The following is a 23,782-nucleotide window of genomic DNA, read 5'->3' as shown; positions in this document are numbered from 1 at the left end:
TGAGACTAGACTGGTGGCAGTGGGGATGAAGAGCAGGGGGAGGATCTGAGGATTATTGAGGAGTGCGATCAGCTGGACTTGGTGACTGATTCGCTAAGTGATGGTCAGTGATTTGCAGGTTTCTGGTTTGGGCATCTGGTGGATGATAAGGCCATTCATGATCAGAGAGAACTCAGGAAGAGGAGACTGTGGGACATCCAGACACACTCTTTTGGTAAACGGTGAATGAGACTGGGACCCGGACCATGGCCGCCATCGTACCTCACCCCCTGGAGGCTTCAACTATTATCTATGCATTGATAACTCCCAAATCTTACCTCCAGCCCAGACCTTCTTCCTGAGCTCCCATCCAAATACCTGGCGATAGTTCCATCTGAATATCCTACAGATGTCTCAAACTTAACTGCACCAGTTCCATTCAGAAGCATTGATGGAGGTTCTGAGTTCAAAATTGTGAACGAGGGCTTTAGTCCTGCTACATTAGACTGTAGAATTCAGCTTCTCTTTCTCCAAAGGGTAATTGTGTCACCACCAAATCAGGATTACCTCAGAGTCTTGTTACATGACAAATTCCTGAGACCAATCCAGACCTACTCAATCAGAATTGCTTGGGATGGTGCCTGGGAATTTGCATTTGGAGCAAGCTCCAGGTGATTCTTAGGGACACATAAGTTTGAGAATCACTTATTTCATGATAATAGAGGGTAGAAGGGGTCAGCTGCCAATCAACAGGGTTTTCATGTATCAGTGATTATTTTAAGCTTAATAGTAACAGTAACAGTTATACTGATAACGTTTTGTAGCTGCAAAACACTTTTACGTACCTTATTTCACTTGAACCTCATGCGGTCCTATAAATTCCTTTTTTCCTCATCTTAGAAATAGGAAACTGAAGTTTAGGGAGACTAAATGATTTATTTAAGTTCTCAAATTCAAGTATCTGATTCGAAGTCCACCAGTGCTCTGCTGAGAGCTTCACAGCAGCATCATTGAGTCAGTCAACTTGTGAGACAGGCCACTTGGGTGAATGAGGATGAACTACCCGTCCTCCTGAAGAGTATTAGAGCTCAGACCACTACGCAGCGTCTCTTTAACAGCTGGAGCATTCTACACGGAGCAGGGATCAATCTCTTGAACCCTGGGTAGCCAAAGAAAACAGGACAGAGGTGCAAGAGCTCCCGCAGCTCTCCCAGGGTCTGGGGTTACCTTAGAATTTCGCCTCCTGCCCTTACTTCTAACCTTGATGCTCTGGGCCACCCTTTGTGCGCCCTGTGATTTCTGAGGTTTCTTTTCACCCAGTCCTTTGCCTGACTCTGCCCATGGTTGTTCACTTGAACTCCCACTATCCTTCAAGACTCAGTCTCATCACCCCTGGCCCCGCCTTCTCCAGTAACACTGGGTGTTTCTCACTCTCTGTTCCCACAGCATAGCACCCTATATGTGCTTACCACATTGCTTTGTAACTGTCTGTCTGTCTTACCTCCTTGATTGTAAACACCTAAAATCAGAGAGTGTGTCTTGCTGTTCCTAGTGTCTGCGATGCCTAGCACAGTCCCTTGAAGGTAGGTGCTCAATAGCTGTTTGTTGAATTAATGAGTGAGTGAATAAATTCCGTGTGGCTGTACCGCCTGGACCTCCAGTTACGTGCTCAGTACAGAGCATCCATTGTCATTGCCTTCAGCAGAGGAATCTTTTCTTACTGTAGTCAGCGCCATAAAAATGTACAAGCACTTCTGGGAACTGGAAGTGGCCCACCAGGACCCGTCTAGCAATTCACGGGTTCTCTGTTGATAATCCTCGGCCTTGCCTCAGGAGACAGCGTGTTTACGTGTTAGTGTGGAGCTCACTGAAAATAATGACATACTAATGAAAAAAGATGCAGTTTTCACCTATCAAATTTGCATTTTAAAAAAAGCTATTGCCCAGTGTTGGTAAAAATAAAATGAAGTGGGCATTCTCATAAAGCTCCAAGATGAGCTACTTTATTAGGGATAAATTTATAAATGGTCAAACCCCCCAAAATGTTATACTCTTGAACCCAATGATTTCACTGCTAAAATTTACCTTAAAGAAATAATAAAGAATGACAAGATTCATGTAGAATGGGTTGTTTATAAGAGTGCAAGTTACTTGTAGTAATGAAAGTTACTTGCAGTAGTGAAAGTTGTAACTACTTAGAGGCTATATTGTGGTATCCTCTAAAAACCTGAGGATGAGGCAACTGCATTTCCCACTGAGTGTTAAACTGCACAGTCAACTCAAGATGAATCAGAAACCAAAGATACAAAGTTAGTGGAAAAAGAGAAAAGCTACTGGCTCACAGGATGGAACCAGCCCTGGTGGTCTAGTGGTTAAGATTCAGTACACTCAGTGCCCGGCCCAGGTTCAGGGAACCACACCACCTCTCTGTGGGTTGTCATTCTGTGGTTGCTGTGATGCTGGAAGCTCTGCCACCAGTATTTCAAATACCAGCAGGGTCACCCATGGTGGACAGTCCTCAGCGGAGCTTCCAGACTAAGGTAGAGTAGGAAGAGTGGGCCTGGCCACCCTCTTCCAAAAAATTGTCCCTGAAATCTCTATGAATAGCAGCAGAGCTTTGTCTGATATAGGCTGGAAGGTGAGAGGACGGCGCAGAAACACCAGGCAAGGCTATACTCTGCTGTACACAGAGTTGCTAGGAGTTGAAGTCCACTCTATGGCACTAACAACAACACAGGACGTGATTGAGGGCATCAACTCACAAAATAAACATTGCATCAATCAGAAAAGGTTTTAAACACATAAATCAAGAGAATGACCATGGGCAGAGCCCACCAAAGCTCTCCTGTGTGCCTTGGTCAGCAGACATCTTGTGTTCTGTCCAATAACAAGGCCATTCCCAAAATGAGAAGGAGGGGCTAGACCACTCAAAATTGGGCCATTAGAGGCATCCCCCTCACCTCCACCTTTTCCTGGTGCCACATTCACCAACGGACCATCTGATTCTCCTGGCACTTGAAACATGAAGAGTTGTGGCATTCAGATGTCTTTCTCCTTGTAAACTAAAAGGGAATTTCTGATTGTGATAGCCTTCCAACATAGGTGGAAAGGGGTGTCGTTTATGCCAGTGCTACCATAAACACTCTCTGTCTGTGTGACAGGTGTATTTCTCATTGAACAAGACAAAAAGTGGCATCCTGATGTCTCCCTCAGGCCCCTAGGCAGTGCAGTTATCATGAATCAGCCTTTCAGAACCTGCTCATCCCTGGGCACTGCAAAAACCAGTTCCAGCTGGCCTGTTCTTCACACCAGCTCCACATGCAGGAGTCTATTAGTGATTTCTACGTGGAAAAAGAAATGTGAAACAACCAAAATGCTCAACCTTAGGGAAAAGCTTAAATAAATTATACTATATCCATCCCATGCAATACTATGTAATCATTAAAAATCATGTTTTTTTCAAAGACTATTTAGTTACTTAGAGAAATACTCACACTACATGTTAAAATGTATGTTTCACACTCCAGAAAAAAATTTGGGCAGTTTCTCATAACTTAAACATACAATTACAACACAACTCAGTAATTTACTCTTGGGCATTTATCCCAGAGAAATGAAAACTTATTTTCACATAAAAACTTGTACGTAAATGTTCATAGCAGCTTTATTCATAATAGTCGAAAATCTGTGAACCACTCAAATGTCCAACTCTTTTTGGTAGAAGCTAAAATAAACAAGGGCAATATGCAGTACTAGGACCCAGGGCATGGCTGGTCTACCTCGCCTCTTCTGGTTAAACAAACTGTGGTGCATCCACACCATGGAATACTATGCAGCAATAAAGAGAAATGAATTAGTGAGGCACACACGACCTGGATGGATCTCAAAGAAATATGCTAAGTGAAAAAAACAGCCAATATCATAAGGTTACATACATACCAAAAGGTACGATTTCATTTATACAACATCTTTTAATACACAAAATTTAGAGAATTTGGAGAACAGATTAGTGGTTGCCAGGGGTCAGGGATGGGTGAGGCATATGAGAGGAAGGGGGTGTGATTATAAAGGGGCTCCTTGTGGTGATGGCACTGTTCTGCATCTTAACTGTGGTTGTGGGTGCATGAACCTACATGTGTGATAAAATTGTAGGGAGCGAAATGCACACACACACACACACACACACACGTACGAGTAAAACAGGGAAATCTGAATAATGTCAGTGGATTGTAAATGTCAATATCCTGGTTGTGATATTGAACTACAGTTTTGCAAGACGTTACTATCAGGGAAAATTTGGTAAAGGGTACGTGGGATCTCTCTATGTTATTTTTTACAACTGCATGTGAATTCTACTATTATCTCAAAAAGTTTAATTTTAAGAAGTGTGATACAGACCTGTAGATGCAATATGATTGCTTTATACAGTAGATATATATTTTTTTTTGAGGAAGATTGGCCCTGAGCTAACATCTGTTGGCAATCTTCCTCTTTTTCTTTTTTCTCCTCGAAGCCCCAGTACATGGTTGTATATCCTAGTTGTAGGTCCTTCTAGCTCTTCCATGTGGGATGCTGCCTCAGCATGGCTTGACGAGTGGTGAGTAGGTCCGGGCTCAGGATCCGAACAGGTGAACCCTGGGCCTCCATAGTGGAATGCATAAACCTAACCGCTATGCCATTGGCCAGCCCTAATATTTTTGATATATACGTACACATATAATATTTACAATTATTGGCTTTAGGTAGTAGAGGTGTTGGATTTTATGGGTGATTTCTGACTTTGTCTTTATACTTTTTAATATTTTTCAAATTCCTTACTATGAACACATATTAATTTTATTTTATAAATATAATGAATGTCTTTAAACAAACCATGTTCATTTGTCATAACAACCATATCTTAGTGCCGACTCACTCTAGGATTTTATCAACTAACCCCCAAAACTTTTAAAATATAAACTGCTGCTAAATTAGGAATTCCCACTCCTGTGCTTATACAATTCCGTTTTTGGAAGCAAACATACGACCTCACTACTGAACACTGATTATCGAGTTGCGTCATTTCTCTGGCTCTCAGCTCCCTCATCTGTGACATAAAGACCTTGGGTTAGAAGGACTCTGAGGTCCTTCCAACTCTTACAGTCCCCAGGCCTCATGCTGGTGTCAGGCACCTGCCGGGAAGCTTTGTCTGTCGGTTTAGAGGTAATGAGTCCCAAAGACTGAAAGTGAATCACCTTCTCTCAGGCCACTGTGATCATATCCCTGGAGGACTAGCTCAAATGAGAATGAGAACATGCCTCTCTCCCACTCCTCTGCCTTCCACCCCATTTGCACAGGGCAGTAAACCACCAATAATGGCATCTGGAGGTTCACGGTAGGAATCCATAGCTTTGTGAGTCTATACAATCATTCACTTTCACTGCTGGAACAAGTCAAGTCTCCTAGGTTAATCAGGAATACTGCCTTCGCACACATCAAGTGGAGGACAGCATGGAGGAACCCCATCTCTGTTGCCACACTTCCTAAAAAACAACTCCTTGCCCTCTACAATCCTGCTTCCACCTTCTGCAGTAGCTGGGGCAGCTTCTCTCTCTCTCTCTCTCTCTCTCTCTCTCTATATATATATATACATGTGTGTATATGTATATATGTATATATATACATATATGTATATATACGTGTATATATGTATGTATATATGTATATATATATGTATGTATATGTATAGAAAGAAAAAATATATAAATATATTTATAAATAAAATTTGTATATTATATACAAATAGATATATATAGAGAGAGAGCTCTATATATCTATATCTATGTACATATATCTCTATATATACATATATTCTACTTCTCTGGAGAACTCTGACTGGTACACCTTGCAAAAGGTTTCTTCACTTTCAAATGAATTCACCATTCCTTTATAGTTGTCTAATATATGGAATACTATGCAGCAGTGGAAACAAATGAGGTAGATCTCTATGTACAAACATGAACTCATCTCCAACTCATATTATTCCATGAAAACAGCAAGTTGAACAGTAATACATTGATGCAAATTTTTCCCCTCCAAATACTGACTAAACAAAACTATATTTTCTAATGGAATATCAGTATGTATGTAAACGTCTAGCAAAGGATCTGGAAACCTTCATACCAAACTAATAATAGTAGTTAATTCTGTAAAGTTTGAAAGAAGACCAGGGTGGGGTCAAAATGCTTTCCCTTGTAAGAGTGGAATGTGTATTGTTTGTGTAATTAAAATTAATTTTATAAAGAAAATTAATCAAGAAGTTGACCAATGATTGATTTAGAAGAATTGAACTCACCTGACCCATGGTCTAGCCCATCCTTTCATTTCATCCTTCCAGTTCTCCAGGCTCAAAACCTGGGAGTCACCTTTGACTCCCTGTTTTCTGTCGTGCCTCATCCCAATCAATGCATCAGGATATTCTATTGGCTTTCCCTTCAATATCCAGTGATTTCTAACCTCCTCCACCACCACCTCTTGTATTTTCTCACCTGTGTTATTGTAATGACTTAACTGGTCTCCCTGCTTCCACCCTTGCCCCCTCACTGTCTGTTCTCAACACAGCAGCCAGAGTGGTCCCATAAAACCCTGCACCACTCCCCAGTGCCCCTTTAACCTCACCTCTCACTATTCTCCTCATCTCACTCCCTCACTCTGCTCAAGCCACAGAGACATCTCGCTTTGTCCTAAGCACACTCCTGCCCCACGGCTCTTGCATCTGCTCTGCCCTCCACCCAGAGCACTCTCCCCCATCATAGACACATGGCTTGTTCCTTGGCCTCCTTCAGCTTGTGGCTCAAATCTCATCTTTTCTGAGAGTCTTCTCTGACCACCCTATTTAAAATAGACACCCTCCCCTGTACTCCCTATCTCCCTCCCTGCTTTATTTTCCTCCTTAGCATCTCTTCTCCTTCTCCTTCTCCTTCTCCTTCTCCTTCTCCTTCTCCTTCTCCTCCTTCTACAAGGGTCCCAATCTTCTTCTGAAGTCCTTATGCAGGAGAAGCTATGGGGCAGACTCCTTAAGCGACCCTTTGGGAGAACTCTTATCATGGTGATTGCTCAGTGCTGCCTACCTTTCTCCCTTCTGCTTCACGTGTACTACAAAATAGTCATTGCACACGATAGTGAGCCCAGCAATTAGCGAAAAGAAGCTCTGGAAGCCCGCTTTGCCGTCTCAGCACTAGTCCAAGGCCTTCATTATTTCATCCACAACCAGAGGCTCTTTTTTTTTGTGAAGAAGATCAGCCTGGAGCTAACATCCGATGCTAATCCTCCTCTTTTTGCCAAGGAAGATTGGCCCTGGGCTAACATCTGTGCCCATCTTCCAGAGGGTCTTTTTGATTTCCCAAAAATCCATGAATCTCCTACTCCATGAGTACTCTCAGGAGTGCTTTGTTAAGTAGCTTTCATCTCCAGCAAATTTGTGAAACACAAACATCATTCTTTCCATGATGTGTTCCATTTGAGATGGCATTTTGGTGAGGTCTGTTGAAATCATGGCTGGGAAGTGCACTGGGGTCGCTTGGCTAGCTGGGATGTGGGGCTAGTATATCACCTTCTAATACACTATAAACCCATTTATCTTATTTTTTTTATCTCTCCAGCACTAGAATTAGAACTCAACAAGGATCAGAATTTATGTCTATTTTCTTAATCTTTGTATCTCCAAGCACCTAAAACAATGGTTAGCAAACAGTGAACATGCAATAAATATTTCTTGAATGAGTAAAGACTATATTAACCACAAAGTTCGTGAGTGACAATATAATAACGGAAAAAATCCCATATCAAGAAACCATTGACTAGCTTTTGAATTTTGAGTAAATCACTTAGCCTCAACTTTCTTTTTTCTTTTTTATTCTGGTAAAAAAAAAAAACACATGAGATCTATGCTTAAGAAATTTGTAAGTGTACAGTACAGTATTGTTAACTATAAGCACAATGTTGTACAGCAGATGTCTAGAACTTTTTCATCTAGAACTTTTTTGATTACTGAAACTCTATACTCATTGAAGAGTAACTCCCCATTTCCCCCTGGCAACTCCCCCCAGGCCCTGGAAATCACCATTCTACTCTACACGTTTCTACGACATTCACTACTCTAGATACCTCATATAAGTAGAATCATGCAATTTGTCATTCTGTGACTGGCTTATTTCACTTAGCATAATGTCCTTAAAGTTCATCGATGTAGTGGACTATGACAGAATTTCCTTCTTTTTATGACTGGATGATATTCCATTGTGCGTATATGCTACATTTTTTTTCTTTTTTTTTTTGATTGTGAAATTTTTTTGTACATTATTGTTTATCAGTCACCATATAAGTGCATCCTTCCACCCCTTGTGCCCACCCCTCACCCTCCTAGCCCCTGGTAACCACCAAAACATTCTATCTGTCCATGTGTTGGTTTATCTTCCACATATGAGTGAAATCATGCACTGTTTGTCTTTCTCTTTCTGGCTTATTTCACTTAACATAATACCCTCCAGGTCCATCCATGTTGTTGCAAATGGGACGATTTTGTCTCTTTTATGGCTGAGTAGTATTCCATGGTATATATATACTGCATCTTCTTTGTCCTCATCAGTCGAGGGACACTTGGGTTACGTCCATGTCTTGGCTATAGTGAATAATGCTGCGATGAACATAGGGGTGTATAAGCCTCTTTGGATTGTTGATTTCAAGTTCATTGGGTAGATACCCAGTAGTGGGATAGCTAGATGATAAGGTATTTCTATTTTTGATTTTTTGAGGAAACTCCATACTGTTTTCCATAGAGGCTGCACCAGTTTGCATTCCCACCAGCAGTGGATTAGGGTTCCTGTTTCTCCACAGCCTCTCCAGCACTTGTTGCTTTTTGTCTTGGTGATTATAGCCATTCTAATGGGGGTAAGACGATATCTTAGTGTGGTTTTGATTTGCATTTCCCTGATGTTTAGTGCTGCTTGGCCATCTTTTCATGTGCCTATTGGCCATCTGTATATCTTCTTTGGAGAAGTGTCTGTTCATTTCCTCTGCCCATTTTTTGATTGGGTTGTTTGTTTTTTTTGTTATTCAGTTGTGTGAGTTCTTTATATACTATGGAGATTAACCCCTTGTCAGATATATGGTTTGCAAATATTTTTTCCCAGCTGGTGGGTTCCCTATTCATTTCGATCTTGGTTTCATTTGCCATGTAGAAGCTCTTTAATCTGATGAAGTCCCACTTGTTTATTTTTTCTTTTGTTTCCCTTGTCTGAGTAGACATGGAATTCAAAAAGATCCCTTCATGGCTGATGACGAGTAGTGCAGTACCTATATTTTCCTCCAGGAGTTTTATAGTTTCAGGTCTCACCTTCAGGTCTTTGATCCATTTTGAGTTAATTTTTGTGTATGGAGAAAGAAGATGGTCTACTTTCATTCTTTTGCAAGTAGCTGTCCAGTTTTCCCCGCACCACTTATTGAAGAGACTTTCCTTTCTCCATTGTATGTCCTTAGTTCCTTTGTCAAAGATTAGCTGCCCATAGATATCAGATTTTATTTCTGGACTTTCAATTCTGTTCCATTGATATGTGTGTCTGTTTTTGTACCAGTACCATGCGGTTTTAATTACTATCGCTTTGTAGTATGTTTTGAAGTCAGAGATTGTGATGCCTCCAGCCTTGTTCTTCTTTTTCAGAATTGCTTTAGCTATACAAGGTCTTTTGTTGCCCCATATGAATATTAGTATTCTTTATTCTATTTCTGTGAAGAATGTCCTTGGGATTCTGATTGGGATTGCATTGAATCTGTAGATTGCTTTAGGTAGTATGGACATTTTAAATATATTTATTCTTCCAATCCAAGTGCATGGTAAATTTTTCCATTTCTTTATGTCATCATTGATTTAACTCAATAGTGTCTTATAGTTTTCATTATATGGGTCTTTCACTTCCTTGGCTAAATTTACTCCTATATATATATATATATATTTTATTTTGTGAGGAAGATCAGCCCTGAGCTAATATCTATGTTAATCCTCCTCTTTTTGCTGAGGAAGACTGGCTCTGAGCTAACATCTATACTAATCCTCCTCCTTTTTTATTTTTTTCCCCCCAAAGCCCCAGTAGATAGTTGTACATCATAGTTGCACATCCTTCTAGTTGCTGTATGTGGGACGTGGCCTCAGCATGGCTGGAGAAGCAGTGCGTCAGTGCGCGCCCGGGATCCGAACCCGGGCTGCCAGTAGCAGAGCGCACACACTTAACCGCTAAGCCACAGGCCGGCCCACTCCTATATATTTTATTCTTTTTGTTTATGCTACATTTTCTTTATCCATTCATCCATTGATGGACATTTAGGTTGTTTCCACTTCTTGGCTATTGTGAATAAAGCTGCAGTGAACATGAGAGTGCAAATATCTCTTCATGATCCTACTTTCAGTTCTTTTGGATCAATACCCAGAAGTGGAATTGCTGGATCATATGGTAGTTTTTTGAGAAACATACATACAATTTTCCTTGGCAGATACACCATTTTACATTCCCACAAAAGATGCACAGGGTTCCAATTTCCCTACACCCTCATCAACACTTGTTATTTTCTGTTTTTTGTTTTTATAAAGTATATAATAGCCATCCCAATAGGTGTGAGGTGATATCTCATTGTAGTTTTGATTTGTATTTCCCTGATGAGTGGTGGTGATATTGAACACCTTTTCATGGACCTTTTGACCATTTGTATGTCTTCTTTGGAGAAATGACTTTTCAAGCCCTTTGTCTATTTTTAAGTCAGGTTGTTTTTTTTTTTTTTTTTTTTTGTTATTGAGTAGTAGGAGTTCCTTATATATTTGGGGTATTAACACATTATCAAAAGTATTTTCTCCCATTCCACAGGTTGCCTTTTCACTCTGTTGATTGTTTCCTTTGTTGTGCAGAAGACTTTTAGTTTGATATAGTCCCACATGTCTACTTTGCTTGTGCTTTTGGTGTCATATCCATGAAATCATTGCCAAAACCAATGTTATGAAGATTTCGCCCTATGTTTTCTTCTAGGAGTTTTATAGTTTCAAGCCTCAACTTTATTTATCAGTAATTGTATAGCTCTTTCCACATTTTCAAAGCACCTTCATGTACATTAAACCCATAAAACAGAAACCCCAGAAGGAGGTCCCTTGAACATTGGTGCTGAGTTGTGATGACAAGTCCTGAGCCCTTGGGAGTTTTACTCTGGAGATCAGGAGAGGGTGGGAACTCTCACCCTGGGACATGTCTTTGGGGGTCGTATATCTGCCCACTTACAGCAGAAAGTGCCCAGCCATACTGACCCAGCAAAGCCTGCTCCCCACAAAAGAGCTCACTGTATTCACAGGCTTCCTTGGAAGCCAAAGTCTGTCCCTGTACAAAGGAGATGGTAGACAAAAGCTTTTCTGGGATTGCATCTGAATCTCCTCTTGGCAGAAGTGCTGGGAGCCCCTAACTGGAATCAGAGGGTGCCCTTCTGTTGACCTTTGCCTTTCTCTCCCTTCCTTAGGAACCACTGTCCACACACCTCAGTTCAAAGCTGATGGTCTTTTGTTATGAAACTTACCAAATCATGCAAATTTCTCTCTGACCTAAGGTCATTGATATTCTTTGAACTAAATGCCACCCAAGGAGACGCAGAGAGCAGAGAACCAGTGCGAACCTTAGGTGCTTGTGTCTTAGGTAAGTCACTTCCCTTCTCTGAGTCTGGCTTCCTCATGTATAAATGGAGATAAGACTCTTCACAGGGTTGTGCATGAGGATTAGGAACACAATACTCAGCACACGATCTATCACTCTCATTTTGTGTGGAGCATAAAAAGATGATAGAGTTTGAGGCCCCTGCCCTTTTTCACATCAAATGGATAGAAACACACAATGAAGAACAAGTGCAAAAAGCTGTTCCTCAAACCAGAAAGTCAGACCTGAGGGGCACAGAACAGGGCACAGAGTGCCTGGTTTGGCATTAATGTATGGATCTTAGAAGACTTCCTGGTGGGACTGGTGCTGAGCTGGATCTAGGGGGAGGGAATGCTCTCCAACTGGTAAAGGGAGGGGAGTGATTCAGGGCAGGATCTATGTTACTGTTTTTACTTATAAATTAAGTTTTCTAAGGGTTAAAATTTCTAATATATGTGATTAAAGCTACTAAAAATGAAGGAAAATGTGTTTGTATTCAAGGAAAGTGAGATATGTTTTCATAAGAAAGATAAATTTGTCCTAAAGTAATAGAAGGGAAAAAAAGAAAGTCATGGGACAAATTCTGCATGTAAAAAGAAAGTTATAGAAGACTTGTTGAAGAGGAACTCTGATAAAAGAGCTTTATGCATGGTCAAGTTGGCTAAGATTAAAATAAATTTAATTAAGTAAATAAGTTTTTATATCAGAAGTAAGCTGGTACAAAAATTAGAATTTGGTTTTCTCTTTCTCTTCAAAGGGATAATTTTCTTAAACTCTTAGTCTGCTCTTGATAAAGAGGTTATAAAAGGTTTTTCTTTACTTTTGAGTAAGTTTACTTAAAAGATAGAGATCTATGTTTTGTTAAGATAATTTCCTATGTTCAAAAAGACAGACATCTCGCTATTAAGGTTTTTTTGATGTTTTTAGTGCTCTATTTGCCCCTGACTGTTTCTGTTGCCACTTTGTTTGAATGGATAACTAAGCACTGTTTCATGGCGACAAGATCAACAACCACTTGATCTTGTTTGCCCAAGTGTTTTAAGACCTTTTGATATTTTTGACAAGCTCCCAAAAATTCATATGCTAAATGAAGTCTTTTTCACTTTTTTCTTTGAAACTTTTCAGAGGGCCTCTGGGACTTCTCAAAGAAATTTGTTCTCTCTTCCTATAAAGGGGGAGATACTAATTAGCCTTGTTTGGTATGATAAATTGCATGGGAAGCATTGTCAAGTAAATGATGATAAACCTTCTTAGGCTATATTACATAGGTAAATATTATTCACTATTTTAACCCTGCTACCTTGCTTCCAACATCACAAGAGGAAAAGACCACAACTGCATTCTATTATCTAATTGAGTTTACAGATGGGTCTTACTTAAACAATAAGCAAGGACATTATCAAGATGAATATACTGTCCAACCTTGAGAATGTCTGTTACTTTCTATTAACGCTGCTAACCCAGTAAAATATTTCCTTCTAAAGGCTCAAGAAATCACCACGGAAGAAGAGAAACAGATATGATAGTCAAAAGTGGAAATTTTTGACACCCCCTCACAGATATGGTTCAGGCCCAATAAAAAACCCATAGTACCTATTGGAACACAATTGCCACTGTGCCAGCATATACAACAATTAACCCATTGGGTACCTGAAAAGATGATTTTATAGGGAAAACAATACTTTTGGAAACTTTCTCCCACAGTGGCCCATAAAGCCTACACTCGTTGTGTTATATGCCCAGAATATAATCTAGAGAAACTATTTCATGAATCACAAGGCCACTTTCCCCTCCCTAAAGGATCCTTTGAGGTATGGAAATTGGACTTTGTCCAAATGCCACCATCTCAAGGATATAAATATATCTTGTAATGATCTGTATGTTCTCACACTGGGTTGAGACCTTTCCTTGCAGAAGACCTATGGCTTTAGGTAAATTATTATTGGAGAGAATAATTCCTGTTTGGGGAATTCCTACTGAGTTAAATCTATTTGTAATATTTGGCCAATAATGAAGAATTTCCACTGTGCTTACCATCCCCAATCCTCAGGATTCATAGAAAGAACTAACAGCACAATCAAAACTCAATTGGCAAAGATTTCAGAGGCATTTACTCTCTCATGGCCAAAAGCTCTTCTGCTAGTGCTCCTTAATCTTAGATCTACACCCTTTGGTAAATATCAGCTGTCTCCTTCCATGATAATAACTGTACGGTCTATGCAATTAGACAAAGAAATGTATGAACCAACTCTGCTAAAAGGAAATATCTTAACTATTGTCAAGGTCTCATTGAGGCACTTAAAAAGAGAGAGAGGGAGAGGTTCGTAGCTGATTCTTTTCACAGAGAGCTCCCAGACCTTAAGGATCATGGACGATAACCTGGAGAATTTATTTATCCGAAGAGACATCAAATAAAAGACTCTTTGCAGTCCTGTTAGAAAGGACCATACCAGGTACTTTTAACCACTTCATACACTGCATAATCAAAAGGCATAGACTCATGGATTCACATTTGTTATTTAAAAAAGGTTTCTCCACCTGAGTGGGTTTCACTTCCTATTTCTGATACCCGAATTCAACTGACCAATGCAAATATCTCCACACCAGGTGAGAAGAAAATGGCATCTGTTTTGGACAGCTGTCTCAAGACGCTGGATCAGGCCTGTATTCCCAACCTTAAATCTCCTCATTTAAACCTTTGTAATGCTTAAACTGTATACCTACTTTATAATTGTTCCATTTAAGGTTTTCAAAGTACTATCATACTTAAAGAAAGTGTTTGATTTGGAACAGACTGGTCTCGAAGACCAAGCATTTATTGGGTGGCTTCTAATGGAACTCAGTGGTTATGTGGAACAAATCTCTGGCCTTGGCTATGGCCTGGATGGCTAAAACATTGCTCCCTGAGTTTCCCTTGGATGAAGGGAAGGATTCACTCTGAACTAACAACTGTCTCCAATCTTCCTCTCTTTAAGGTCAGATGGGCTCATTCAGTGTTCCACTGGTATGACCATTGAGCAGCTAGCTATATTTGTTCCTTCTTTAGGGCTAGAAGATGTCATATCACATACAGAAGCCCTTAATGATAATCAAACAGAAATAGCCTTATTAGATACTGAAATGTCTTTAATGAGAAAGGCTGTCCTTCAAAATAGAATGGCCTTAGATATTCTTACAGCACCCCAAGATGGTACATATATATCATTCAAACTGAACGCTGTGTTTTTATACCTGATGAGTCTTCCAGTGTATCATCTCTGCTAAAGCACATGAGAAAAACAGGTGAATGCCTTAAGCGATCCTATGCCTATCCTAAACGATCTTGATTTGTTTAGTTAGCTCCTTTCTGGTATTGGCTTCCATTTGCAACCTGGATCGCAATTCCGATTTCTATTACCTCTTAGAATTCTTGTATTAGTCATACTATTCAAACTAATTACTGTTTTCTTTCTCAGTGTTGTAAGACTGGCATGCAAGTTAGAGTAATGATTGCTCCGTGACTTGAGATGGTTGATCTATCTTACAACTCTGGACAAATCTCCTTTTTTTTTTTTTTTAATTTTTTGTTTATTGCAGTAACATTGGTTTATAACATTGTAAAAATTTCAGGTGTACATCATTGTACTTCTATTTCTGCATAGATTACATCATGTTCACCACCAAAATACTAATTACAACCCATCACCACACACATGTACCGAATTATCCCTTTCACCCTCCTCCCTCCCCCCTTCCCCTCTGGTAACCACCAATCCAATCTCTGTCCCTATGTGTTTGTTTATTGTTGTTATTATCTACTACTTAATGAAGGAAATCATGCGGTATTTGACCTTCTCCCTCTGACTTATTTCACTTTGCATTATACCCTCAATGTCCATCCATGATGTCACAAATGGCTGGATTTCATCGCTTCTTATGGCTGAGTAGTATTCCATTGTGTATATATACCACAGCTTCTTTATCCATTCGTCCCTTGATGGGCACTTAGGTTGCTTCCAAGTCTTGGCTATTGTGAATAACGCTGCAATGAACACATGGGTGCATGTCCCTTTACAAATTGGTGTTTTCAAGTTCTTTGGATAAATACCCAGCAGTGGGATGGCTGGATCATATGGTAGTTCTATCCTTGATTTTTTGAGGAATCTCCATACTGTTTTCCATAGTGGCTGCACCAGTTTGCACTCCCACCAGCAGTGTATGAGAGTTCCCTTCTCTCCACAACCTCTCCAACACATGTTGTTTCCTGTCTTGTTAATTATAGCCATTCTGACTGGCGTCAGGTGATATCTCATTGTAGTTTTGATTTGCATTTCCCTGATAGTTAATGATTTTGAACATCTTTTCATGTGTCTGTTGGCCATCTGTATATCTTCTTTGGAGAAATGTCTGTTCAGGTCCTTTGCCCATTTTTTAATTGGGTTGGTAGTTTTTTTGTTGGTAAGATGCATGAGTTCTTTATGTATTTTGGAGATTAAGCCCTTATCAGAAGTATGGTTTGCAAATATCTTCTCCCAATTGTTAGGTTGTCTTTTCGTTTTGTTGATGGTTTCCTTTGCTGTGTAGAAGCTTTTTAGTTTGATGTAGTCCCATTTGTTTATTTTTTCTATTGTTTCTCTTGCCCGGTCAGACGTGGTGTTTGAGAAGATGTTGCGAAGACTGATGTCGAAGAGCGTACTGCCTATGTTTTCTTCTAGAAGTTTCACAGTTTCAGGTCTTACATTCAAGTCTTTAGTCCATTTGGAGTTAATTTTTGTGTATGGTGTAAGGTAAGGGTCTACTTTCATTTTTTTGCATATGGCTATCCAGTTTTCCCAACACCATTTGTTGAAGAGACTTTCTTTTCCCCATTGTATGTTCTTGGCTCCTTTGTCAAAGATTAGCTGTCCATAGATGTGTGGGTTTATTTCTGGGCTTTCGATTCTATTCCATTGGTCTGTGTGTCTGTTTTTGTGCCAGTACCATGCTGTTTTGGTTACTATAGCTTTGTAGTATATTTTGAAATCAGGGAGTGTGATACCTCCAGCTTTGTTCTTTTTTCTCAGGATTCCTTTAGCTATTCGGGGTCTTTTGTTGTTCCATATAAATTTTAGGATTCTTTGTTCTATTTCTGTGAAAAATGTTGTTGGAACTTTGATAGGGATTGCATTGAATCTATAGATGGCTTTAGGAAGTATGGACATCTTAACTATGTTAATTCTTCCAATCCAAGAGCACGGAATATCTTTCCATTTCTTTGTGTCTTCTTCAATTTCTTTCAGAAATGTTTTATAGTTTTCGGTGTACAGATCTTTCACCTCTTTGGTTAAGTTTATTCCTAGGTATTTTATTCTTTTTGTTGCAATTGTAAATGGGATGGTATTCTTAATTTCTCTTTCTGCTACTTCGTTGTTAGTGTACAGAAATGCAACTGATTTTTGTGTGTTGATTTTGTATCCTGCAACTTTACCATATTCGTTTATTACTTCTAAAAGTTTTCTGGTGGATTCTTTGGGGTTTTCTATATATAAAATCATGTCATCTGCAAATAGTGACAGTTTCACTTCTTCCTTTCCAATTTGGATCCCTTTTATTTCTTTCTCTTGCCTGATTGCTCTGGCTAGGACTTCCAGTACTATGTTAAATAGGAGTGGTGACAGTGGGCATCCTTGTCTGGTTCCTGTTCTTAGAGGGATGGCTTTTAGTTTTTCACCATTGAGGATGATATTAGCTGTGGGTTTCTCATATATGGTCTTTATTATGTTGAGGTACTTTCCTTCTATACCCATTTTATTCAGAGTTTTTATCATAAATGGATGCTGTATCTTGTCAAATGCTTTCTCTGCATCTATTGAGATGATCATGTGATTTTTATTCTTCATTTTATTAATGTGGTGTATTACGTTGATTGATTTGCGAATGTTAAACCATCCCTGCATCCCTGGAATAAATCCCACTTGATCATGGTGTATAATCTTTTTAACGTATTGTTGTATGCGATTTGCTAGTATTTTATTGAGGATTTTTGCATCGATGTTCATCAGTGATATTGGCCTGTAGTTTTCTTTTTTTGTGTTGTCCTTGTCTGGTTTTGGTATCAGGGTAATGTCAGCTTCGTAGAATGAGTTAGGGAGCTTCCCCCCCTCCTCAATTTTTTGGAAGATTTTGAGAAGGATAGGTATTAAGTCTTCTTTGAATGTTTGGTAGAATTCACCAGGGAAGCCGTCTGGTCCTGGACTTTTATTTTTGGGGAGGTTTGTGATTACTGTTTCGATCTCCTTACTGGTGATTGGTCTATTCAAATTCTCTACTTCTTCTTGATCTAGTTTTGGAAGGTTGTATGATTCTAAGAATTTATCCATTTCTTCCAGATTGTCAAATTGGTTGGCATATAGCTTTTCATAGTATTCTCTTATAATCTTTTGTATTTCTGAGGTGTCTGTTGTAACCTCTCCTCTTTCATTTCTGATTTTACTTATTTGTGCCTTCTCTCTTTTTTTCTTGGTGAGTCTAGCTAAAGGTTTGTCAATTTTATTGATCTTTTCAAAGAACCAGCTCTTGGTTTTATTTTTTCTATTGTTTTTTTTGGTCTCTATTTCATTTATTTCTGCTCTGATTTTTATTATTTCCCTTCTTCTACTGATTTTGGGCTTTGTTTGTTCTTCTTTTTCCAGTTCCTTCAGGCGCATTGTTAGATTGTTTATTTGAGATTTTTCTTGTTTGTTGAGATAGGCCTGTATCGCTATAAACTTCCCTCTTAGAACTGCTTTTGTTGTATCCCATAAATTCTGGCATGTGTTATTTTCATTTTCATTTGTCTCCAGGTATTTTTTGATTTCTTCTTTGATTTCTTCGTTAACCCAGTCGTTGTTCAGTAGCATTTTGTTTAATCTCTACGTATTTGTGGCTTTTCTGATTTTCTTCCTATGGTTGATTTCTAGTTTCATACCGTTGTGGTCAGAAAAGATGCTTGGTATTATTTCAATCTTCTTAAATTTATGGAGACTTGTTTTGTGGCCTAATATGTGATCAATCCTGGAGAATGTTCCATGTGCCTTTGAAAAGAATGTGTATTCTTCGGTTTTTGGATGGAATGCTCTGTATATATCTACTAGGTCCATCTGTTGTAGTGTGTCGTTTAAGGCCAATGTTTCCTTATTGATCTTCTGTTTGGATGATCTATCCGTTGGTGTAAGTGGAGTGTTAAAGTTCCCTACTATTATTGTGTTACTGTCTATTTCTGTTTTTATGTCTGTTAATAATTGCTTTATATATTTAGGTGCACCTACATTGGGTGCGTAGATATTTACAAGTGTTATATCCTCTTGTTGGATTGTTCCCTTGATCATTATGTAATGCCCTTCTTTGTCTCTTTTTACAGTTTTTGTTTTAAAGTCTATTTTGTCTGATATGAGTACTGCTACCCCAGCTTTCTTTTCATTGCCATTTGCGTGGAGTATCTTTTTCCATCCCTTCACTTTCAGTTTGTGAGTGTCTTTAGGTCTGAAGTGTGTCTCTTGTATGCAGCATATATATGGGTCTTGTTTTTTTATCCAGTCAGCCACCCTATGCCTTTTAATTGGAGCATTTAGTCTATTGACGTTTAAAGTAGCTATTGATAAGTATGTACTTACTGCCATTTTTTAACTTTTTTTTTTCTCAGTGTTTTAGTAGTCCTTCTCTGTTCCTTTCTTCTTCTATACAGAATTGATGGTCCCTTTAGTTTGACCTCTGTCTGAAATCTGTACTCTTTAACTCCCCTCCTCCCTCATGTTTTTGATATCATATCTAACCTCTTTGTTGTGCATTTGTATCCATTACGTTCTAATCATGGAAATAGATAATTTTTCCTATTTGTGGTCTTTTCTTTTCCCCTTAAATCAGTCCCTTTAACATTTCTTGTAGCACTGGTTTCTTGGTGACAAACTCCTTTAATTTTTGCTTGTCTGGGAAAATTTTGATCTCTCCTTCCATTTTGAATGATAACCTTGCTGGGTAGAGTATTCTTGGCTGTAAGTTTTTTCCTTTTAGCACTTTAAATATATCGTGCCATTCTCTTCTAGCCTGTAAGGTTTCTGCAGAGAAGTCAGCTGATAGCCTTATGGGGTTTCCTTTGTACGTAACTTGACATTCTCTTGCAGCTTTTAGGATTCTCTCTTTATCTTTAATTCTGGACATTTTGATTATGATGTGTCTTGGTGTGGGCCTCTTTGGGTTTATCTTGTTTGGGGCTCTCTGTGCTTCCTGTACCTGGATGTCTGTTTCCTTCCTTAGGTTAGGGAAGTTTTCATCTATTATTTCTTGAAATAGATTCTCTGACCCCTTGTCTCACTCTTCTCCTTCCGGGACACCTATAACACGGATGTTAGTGCGCTTGATGTTGTCCCAGAGGTCCCTTAGACTGTCCTCAGTCTTTTTAATTCTTTTCGCTTTTACCTGTTCACCTCGGGTAATTTCTTCTAGTCTTTCGTCCAGCTCACAGATCCGTTCTTCTGTATCCTCTACTCTGCTTTTGAGTCCCTCTAATGAATTTTTCATTTCCAGTATTGTATTCTTCATTTCTGATTGGTTCTTTTTTATATCTTCCATTTCTTTGTTGACATTCTCACTGAGTTCATCTATTCTTCTCCCCAGATCAGTGAGCATCCTTAACACTCTTAGTTTGAACTCTCTGTTGGGTAGGTTGCTCATTTCTGTTTCACTTAGTTCCTTTTCTGGGGTTTTGTCCTGTTCCCTTACTTGGAATGTATTCTTTTGCCTCTTCATTTAGCCTCTTTCCCTGTGCTCGTGTTGACATATTAGGTAGGTCAGCTACGTCTCCTGCTCTTGGATAGGTGACCTTATGTAAGTGATGGCTTCCAGTGTGCTTCCCTCAGTTCTCAATGTTCCTGGGGTGACCCTATGTGGGCTACGTGTTTCCTTCTGCTGTGGCCTGTTTGCTCTCCCTGTAGGCGCCCAGGGAGGCTGAGTTATGCTCCTGGCCAGCTGTTGTAATGCTCAGCTGCTTGTAGTTGTTGTGGACCCTTCAGTCTCTTTATCAGGTGTGGGGATCCCCAGCACAGTTGGCTGCAAGTTCTAATACCAGATTTGTGTTGCAGTATTTCTTTTAAGTGAGTAGGCCCCCAGCGTGGCAGGTTGTTAGGCTCAGGGCCTTACAATTGCTATAAGCCTCTAGCCTATTAGGTCTCTTGTCAGCTCTCTGAGGATTGCAGCTGGGTGGGGCTGGCCTCAGGCACAGGAGCACCCAATTGTTTCAGGTTTTGGAAGGTGGAGCAAACCTCCTATGTGGGTCTATGAGAAGTACAAGTCTTCTGCGGCTGAGAAGCCCTGCCGCCCACAGGTCCACACACACAGTCAACACAGTCCTGCCCTGTGTGAGCGCCCCGACCTCCCCAAGCGGACCCAGTCTCTCCACGGCGGGAGCCCCACACATTCTGCCACCGCCCCACACTCTCCACCTGCTCCTTGTGCACACCCTGCCCTGCTCAAGTCGGCTCAGTTGCCAGGCTGCAGAGAATCCAGTCACCAATCTATGCAGGCCCACAAGTTGCCTGAGGGCTTGTTGTTGGGTGGGGCCAGTCTCTAGGGTGGGCTGCCTGCCCTGGCTGAGCTGGATTAAATCGGTGCTCTAGCGGGTGGGGCAGACCCTGGGCTAGCAGGCCTCAGGGAGAACTCCAGTGGCTGGCGTCTGTGTCAGCACGCTCACACCAGGCCATAACAGTGGCCGCCGCCAATGTCCCAGTCCCTGGAGAGGTCTCACCCCTCACCGAGATGCACTCAGGGCCTATTAGGTGAGTCTCTTGTCACCACAGCACTGTATACCTTTCTTTCTGGTGATTTTAGGGTGCTTCCTGAAACGGGTGAGTTTGCGCGCGGGCCCTTTAAGAGCCAGTTTTAGTTTCTTTGTGAACCGGGTTTTCTGGGGGTGCTCCCCAGTGTTTTAGTAGCAGGCACAGTCAGATATTATGCCGCTGGTCTCGATTGTGCTGGGTCCACAATATGCCCACAGCGGGGGCGGTCCCCGGCTCAGGGCCCCGCGCCTCCAGGGAGGCTGCGTACCTGTGGGCTGCTCCCGGCGGCCGTGAAGCTGGCGGCTTGTGAAGGCGGCGTTTTTCCTCTCCAGAAGGGAGTCTCTGCCTCTTCCACCTCAGTTAGGATTGTCCGTTGTTGCAGGAGTTCCTCTTATGCAGTTTTCAGTTCTGTCTCAGGGGTAATTTTTCCACGAGTAGTTGTATATTGGCTGTGTCTGCGGGAGGAGGTGAGTTCCGAGTCTGCTTACACCGCCATCTTGACTCCTCTCTCCCAAATCTCCTTTTCTTATTAAGGTTATGCCTAAGAGTTCCTTTTTAAGCTAATCATTTCAAGTACTGTATTACTTGTTCTATAATTGTTATAAACAATGTAACTATAGGAAGTCACGTAAAAGCACATGTGCAATGTTTGTGCAATAATCTAAAAGTAATTGACAAATTACATAACCTATGAAACACTTCCCGTTAATATATACCTCTATGCTTGTCCACTATGTCTGACTATTTCCCCCCAACATTGATAACTGGGCAAATCAATGAAATAAAGGCCTAGCACCGAGGGACATGATGGACCCAGGGTAGGCAGCAACCACCCTGGCACCAAGGGACAATGTTTTGATCAGCAATGCTTTCTATCAAAAGATTATTGATCAAAAGGGGAAAGTGACAAGAGGGTCTCACATACTGAGGTATATGGGGTAACTATTCAGGTTCAAAACTGATTCAGCTTGAACTAAAAAACTTGACTTATGGCCTATCAAGCATACATTGTACATCTGTTTAACCATTAAAGTAAAGAATGCACCCTCTTATCATAAAAATGCATACTTTCCCTCCTATGCCCTATTGGTAACGTCTATTGGTAACGCCCGGATTAGTCCCTTTCTTGACATCAGGGTCATGTTGACCTGCTAATTTGCAACTGAATACCTCTTTGAAATTTTGATGAAAATGTATTCTGGGTGTGTTCATGTATGTTCTTTGTGCTAAAAAGATGTAAGACTGTACTGAAAACTATGTTTTCTCTGGAACGCTTTCTTAGGCCTTCCCAGGTTATAATCAGCACTCTGGCCAAGTAAACTCACCTTATTTCTCTTGTGTATAGAATGGTTATTGGCTATTTTGCGTCATCGACAGTATTTAGTAAAGTTAGGTACTTAGGGATCTTTGATTTTCTTATGACCTTGGCTTTTCTGTCTCAGCCCAGAGCAGGTCTGTCTCCTCCTTCGTCAAACATCTCATTGCTGTTTTTGTCAGTGCTCCCTCTTGAACCAACTCCCATTGACGTCTATGTGTATCCTGAGTGTTTTTTGAACTTTGAGACCCAGTGCCACCCATTTCAGAACATTATGCCATCACGAGTAGCTGGTACTTGGCTTGCTTTGGACTTCATGGAACAGGGTTTACCTAGCATTTTTGAGGAGAGCCTTTCAAGTGCCCTGTGCAGAATAAGAGAAAGACTATGGCTTCCTGGACTTCTCTCTCTAAAAGGTGGGTTATTAGGTGTTTCTGGTTGTGAGGGAAACAAGCAGCTGAGAATTAGAAGCACTTTTTTCTCAGTCTCTCACCTGAGGCCTTTGCTCCACCCATGGTCCTTAGTGGCTGCTCCCAGGTCAACAGTAATACCCTTTCCCTCAATGATGACTTTATTATTGCATCTCAGGGGCCAGGCTGGTTGGGCTCTTTTTGCAGTGCTTTCATTCCAGTTCAACCAGTCACTAGAAATCAGCTTTCAAAAACTAAAAGCCTCTTCAGCCACACACTCCCGCGCCCCCTCCTTTCCTACCTCCGAGAACTTGGCTTCCAGAAAGTGATATCCAGCCACACCCCGACAGGCTGTGCCCTGATTAGTTTCCTTAGTGTCATGGGGTATCAACATCTCTGCAATTACCCAAACTTACCAACTTATGACTGGAGAGGGCCGTTGAGGGGAGAGGGGTGTGTGTTCATGGGAGTCTGTTGAGGAACCACAGATGGGGCCTGGAGGCCCCACCCTCCTCAGAGCCAGGCCTTGGATCACTGTCTCTCTCTTTTATTATTTTGGTGGACATTCAGAGGTTAATCTTTCTCTACTGGAGCAGCTTCTCTTTTTTTTCA

At 40.6% G+C, this 23,782-nt stretch overlaps 1 pseudogene; it reads right to left on the bottom strand.

Annotated features, from left to right (window-relative positions):
* Positions 1 to 7,084: 7,084 nt before the first annotated feature.
* Positions 7,085 to 7,489, bottom strand: LOC131397611 (protein S100-A10-like; annotated as a pseudogene).
* Positions 7,490 to 23,782: the final 16,293 nt, after the last annotated feature.

Source organism: Diceros bicornis, chromosome 3 (genome assembly GCF_020826845.1).
Source record: "Diceros bicornis minor isolate mBicDic1 chromosome 3, mDicBic1.mat.cur, whole genome shotgun sequence".
NCBI lineage: Eukaryota > Metazoa > Chordata > Mammalia > Perissodactyla > Rhinocerotidae > Diceros > Diceros bicornis.
The sequence above is the reverse complement of the archived record's forward strand: the minus strand, read 5'-3'. Positions and strand labels throughout refer to the sequence as shown.